Genomic DNA, 6,000 nt, shown 5'->3' on the forward strand with positions numbered 1-6,000 from the left:
TTGGTAATGAAAGGCCCAGTATTTTAACTGTTATGAAAGCATGAGAAAATCACCATTAATTTCATAACCTGTTTTTAGAAAATATTGGATCATTTTAATATACGTAATAAAATACTAACTAAACATGAAATTAATAAATTTAATATCTAATTATACAAAGTCAGCACAATGTTATTAACCAACGCCCAATTAAGCTACGCATTAACTAACCATAGTAGTTTTATATTCAAATCTTAATTTTATTCTAATTTTGATTGTTTCTATCATAATTATTATATTCCTTTATATTTTCTCCAAGCCCCCCCGCAATTTAATTTTCTAATAAGTAATTACAATAATATATACTATAGTCATGGCCAAGGGCCGAATGGACCCTCAAATTGATCGGGCCTCACCGGGCATCTGTTGGGCCGTAGAGAGACAATTTACAACGCCCGCCCAATATCATCCGCCAGAGACTATACCATCCACATGCGTTGAAGATGCCCTTACAAGTATATCTATCGCAATGACAACTTATTTATTTATTTACTTGCTCAATTTTGTATGCATGGAAATAACGATTGCAAGTTTCATAAAAATAGTAAAATCTTATACTCTCTCCGTTCCAAAGTAGTGGAGACATTTCTTTCCGGCACGGAGATTACGAAAAAAGTGTGTAATGTATTAAATAAAAAGATAATAAAGTAGAGGAGATGAAAAAGTAGAGAGAATAAAGTAAGAGAGATGGAAAAGTAAGTGAGAAGAAATATGTTCACTTTTACTAAAAACGGAAACGACTCCACTATTGTGGAACATACTAAAATGGCAAAATGACTTCCCTACTATGGAACAGAGGGAGTATGAATTTTCTTGGAAACTAGTACCTGTACTGCATTCATACATTCATAGTTAATGCACTTCTTTTTTACACGAAGTTAATAAAATTGATGTTTGGTGTGCGAAGTGGTAGATAACAAAGTAGATAAAGTAAGAGAGAGAATAAAGTTTTAAAAAATAAAGTAGAAATAATAAAAATTAGAGAACGAATGATATATGAAAGAAAAAATAAGTTAATTATTATCATACATGGAAATGACTCAACTATAAATGAACTTCCAGAAATGAAAAAACACTCAAGATAAAGGAACATAGGGAGTAGTATAATTACATATAGGGTTTCAGACAACAAACAACAATTTTCAACTCAAGTAGTAATAATTTTAGGCATTCATGTGAGTAAAATACATTGTTTTGAATGTAAATCAAATAAGACCTACATTTAATTCAGAGTGATTCATCCATAGCAATTTAAAAGATTTTGGGTTAGTTGTCCCACCATTCAAAGTGCCTATCAGTCATCAACCATCCATTGTAGTCTAGTTGGTCAGGAGTACTTCTATCTTTTATATAAATAAAATTAATAATAAAAGGTTTCACTCTTGCAAGCTTACGAAAAAGAAAAGGACTGCAATAAAAAGTTTCTAACTAGACAAATTATCAACCATCCGTTGTAGTCTAGTTGGTCAGGATACTCGGCTCTCACCCGAGAGACCCGGGTTCAAGTCCCGGCAACGGAACTAATTTTTATTTTTTATTGTTTGATTCTTAATAATCTGGATCACATTTTAAGAAATGTAGTAGAAAGTTAGTTGAAAATAACGCACAAGAGCTAGGTGACTCGCAACAAACACAAGACAACCCCAACTCATCATGAAAACCGACAAGTCAACGAGCAAGACACCAAAAAAAAAAGTAAAAACAACTTGTAAGGAAGACCAACCACTTGTGGAGACTTGACTAAAAAATATTAGTCATTCGGCTCGATGACAATGAGAATCTCGAACACCTTCCTTTCACCCATTACCAAAAATAGTAAAAATGCAAATAAAAAGTTTAGTGATGGACATACGAAAATAGCAAAATGAGAAGTTTATTGATGTACCGAGAGAAAGCTAGTTATAACGGAGTAGTGACTACTCTATGGTCAGTTTATTTGGTGGGATTATTACATTAATTAGAAGGTACTCTGATTTTTTATTTTTGAATTCATATGTTTATTTTATTTTGTAATAACTTATTAATTATATCTTAATCCTATTTTTAAACCTATGAATCACATAATAACTAGTACTAACAATCACATGTTGAGAACGTGCACTTAGATTGGTAGCTCGATGCCATTAGTTTTTGGACAAGAAATTGCGCACCTAAAGCCACCCTATGATTTGGAATATATTTTCAATTCATTAATTATAATTTTATATTTACAAAGTTTAAACTGAGATCAATCAACTAGCAAGCGATGGTTTAGTTTCTAGTCTCGATATAACTAAATAATATCGGGAGCAGCTATTATCAATTATCATCGATATAATCATATGACGTTTATTTATCTGCAAATTAGTGACACAATTTATATCCACGTGAGAATTGAAAATATTATTAGAATATGAAAATAGATTTATACTAAAATTTAATAACGCAAAAATACAATATACCGCCCAAATTAAAGCTCCACATATGCCTTTAACTTTTTAGCAACAAACTCTATTTCTCAAAAAATGTTTAATTTGTCGAACTTCGAATTCTTAATTAATGCTAGATACACGAATAGATTAATAGATAAATAAATAAATAAAGATCCAACCATGTAGCTAGGTTTTTATCATATTTTCCTGGAATAATAAATTCCGATACTAAAATATGAAGATGGCATGCCAAGTTCTTGCATAGGAACACGCATATATAAAAAAAAATTATACTCCGTGTCAGTTTGTGTATGAAATTATAAAATAAAACCAAAAATAGAGCAAAGTAAAAATTGGGAATAAATCAAAATTTTGGATCACTTTATGTTGTCTAGAAATGAGAATTCAATTTTTAGATTCAGGACGATTCTAATAATTTTTTTGCAATTTGTCCTTTATAAATTGTTCTTATTTTTTGCTTTAGATTTCAAATTTAGTTATCTATTCTTAATAAGCTTATAATTAAATATTAATAAACTTTAATTACTAGCATTAATTACTTGAATAATGCTTTTATTTCAGCATTGATTGCGTGTGATTGGCCAAACACTAGGTTTGTTATTTTCAATGATATATCCATGGACAAATTTTAAGAGGAATCTCAATTCATAGATTAGGAGATATCATTTTTAAAATACCTCTAGGCTCTAAGCAATTAGAGAAATTATTAATTAAATACATTGACCGAGAAGTATAACCACAAAATTAAGCTAAATTAATGTAAGTGAGTTTTATGTAATTAATGTAAGTGAGTTTTATGTTTATAAATTTTAAAGGTCAACTTTGGGAAGGGATGCTTAGTTTTAATCTTATTTTTTTTTATTACACTATTTCACCAGTTCTTCAGTTTCGGTTACAAGACACTTGCAACTGTTGATACCATTTGACCAGGCTTGCAACGCAGACATATATTGTTCGTTACATGGATCGAGCCGGCCCACAATTGAGTCGATTGTGCAAACCGCATATCGGTGGAATTAGCCAATTCGAGAGTGCCTCGTGGCATTAATTATTTGAAAATTTTGATTTTTTTATATATTTTCCAATTTCTTTCAATTTAGCCGTGTTCGTAATATAGAATTTTGTGGCGTGAATAGTGGTGCTTGAGGATTGACCTGAAAATTGATGTCAATATAATGTTGAATAACATAATCTTGATTTGAATTTATGGTATGCGTTGTGAGGGTTATAAATTCCATTCAATCTAATTGTTTTTATTTTATAAATTAAATATGGTTTTTAATTTACAAAAAATTGATGATCATTTGACGGATGTAAAACCATTAATTCAACTCTTCAAGTCCAATAAACCCAGTTGACAAAACATCAAAAAAATAAATCTTACGCATTATATATATAGTGAATGTCAGCTTGGGGTTCAAGAATAAATTTCATTTCATACAATAGCTGAATGGCAATTGGCAAGTTGTGAATTAGAATAATAGGGGTTGATTTTGTTCGAAATGTACTTTTTGTGAGGATATAAATAAGAATTAAATGCATTTGTATATTATATTACTGAACGTGTAAAGTGATTATATTTACTGGATAAATAAAATGCACAGAACTTTCGTACCAAGTGATGCAGTAATTAGATGCACTCACCCTATATCTTTTGCAAACGACTGTCTGAAAACTATTCTTGATTCTCACCATTTTGAAAGATTCTGAATTACTTGATCATTTTTAAAATTGCATATGCATAATAAATTATAATCATTATCTTCACGATGGTATAGTAAAATTGTAATAATGGAGTACTCATTTCAGTTGGAAGAAGAAGGCAGAGTTCGGTAAGCTCGGCTTTGAGCTGGAACTAGCCGAGAAGAAGAAGAAGAAGGAAGCTCGGCTTTGAGCTGGAACTAGCCGAGAATGGAGTTCGGTCTTGAGCCGAGAATGGAGTTCGGTCTTGAGCCGAGAAGGGAGTTCGGTCTTGAGCCGAGAAGGAAGAAGCAACCAGTTCGGTCTTGAGCCGAGAAGGAAGAAGCAGTTAGTTAGCCGAGGTGTAGCGGTTATTCTTCTTGTTTTCTTGATTCTTGTTGTAGTTAGTTAGTAGCAGTTGCTACTTGTTTGTAGAGCTTTAAATAGCTCATAAACCGTGTATGTAGTTTAAGTAGTAGGAGTTTTATCAATAAAGAGTTTTCCAGTTTCTCTCCAAGATTATCATCTTCAATACTCAAAGTGTGAGTGTGTGTGTTTCTGCATTGTGTGATCTCATACAACAGTGAGTGTGTGTGTGATCTTCTTGAGTGTGTGAAAGCCTTGTGTGTGCGAATCCCAACAAGTGGCGCCGTCTGTGGGAAGGGATATTGAAGCTGATTTGCAGAGGATCAAACGGTTTCAGAGATGGCAGCAAGGCTTGATGCAGAAAAGTTCACAGGCAAGAATGATTATAGCCTGTGGAAGATGAAGATGAAGGCGGTTTTGATTCAACAAGGCTTGGCCGCAGTTCTTGCAAAACCAGAGGAGAAAGGAAAGGCTCCAGTGCTTGATGATAAAGCTCAGGCAAAGATGGAGGAGATGCAGCTCAAGGCACATTCTGCAGTGATTCTGTGCCTTGGAGATAAGGTCTTGAGGGATGTTCAAGAAGCCAAGACTGCGGTGGAGATCTTGGACAAGTTGGATGAAGTTTACTTGGCCAAATCCTTGGCTAACCGGCTGTATCTCAAGAAGAGGCTGTATGCCTATAGTTTTTCTGGAGATAGGTCCATCATTGAGCAGCTAGAGGAGTTCAACAAGATCATTGATGACCTGGGATCTGTTGATGTCAAGATTTCAGATGAGGATAAGGCCATTCTCACATTGAATGCCTTGCCTAGCTCGTATGACCAGTTAAGTGATGCAATTATCTATGGAAGAGATAAACCTATCACCTATGCAGAAGTCTATTCAGCCTTGATGGCCAAAGAACTCCAGAAGACAGCCAACAGAGGCTCTGCAAGCTCCAATGTTCAAGCTGCAGAGGCCTTGAATGTGAAGAAGTTCAAGAAGCAGAACTTCAAGAAGAAGTTTGAGGGCCCTAAACCCTCAAGTTCTGATGCTCAGAAGGAAACCAGAGCTTGCTATTGGTGCAAGAAACCTGGACATTTGAAGAAAGATTGTCATGCATGGAAGAGAAAGATGGCCTCTGAGGGACACAACCAATCTGATTGTGTGGAGAGTGCTGATCCCCCGGCTCAACTTATGAATATTAGTGACAGTGGGGTCAGTCACAGGTGGATAATGGACTCGGGGTGCAGCTTCCATATGTGCCCCAATAGAAGCTGGTTTCATGATCTTCAAGAAGCATCGGGTACGGTTGTTCTTGGAAATAATCACATTTGTCAGATCAGAGGAATAGGGAAGGTAAAGCTAAGCCTACAAGATGGCTCTATAAAGATCCTAACTGGGGTGAGGTATATTCCAGAAGTGAAGAGGAATCTCATCTCATTGGGAATGCTGGAGCAGAGAGGGTTCACCATATTGATGAGTCAAGGAAAATTGTTTGTTA

General features: G+C 34.3%; 1 non-coding gene across 1 annotated transcript; it reads left to right on the top strand.

Moving 5' to 3' along the window:
- The first annotated feature begins 1,486 nt into the window (after positions 1-1,486).
- TRNAE-CUC lies at positions 1,487-1,559 on the top strand. Its single transcript has one exon. It is a non-coding gene; the product is annotated as a tRNA-Glu (tRNA).
- The last annotated feature ends 4,441 nt before the right edge of the window (positions 1,560-6,000 follow it).

Source organism: Salvia splendens, chromosome 8, assembly GCF_004379255.2.
Source record: "Salvia splendens isolate huo1 chromosome 8, SspV2, whole genome shotgun sequence".
NCBI lineage: Eukaryota > Viridiplantae > Streptophyta > Magnoliopsida > Lamiales > Lamiaceae > Salvia > Salvia splendens.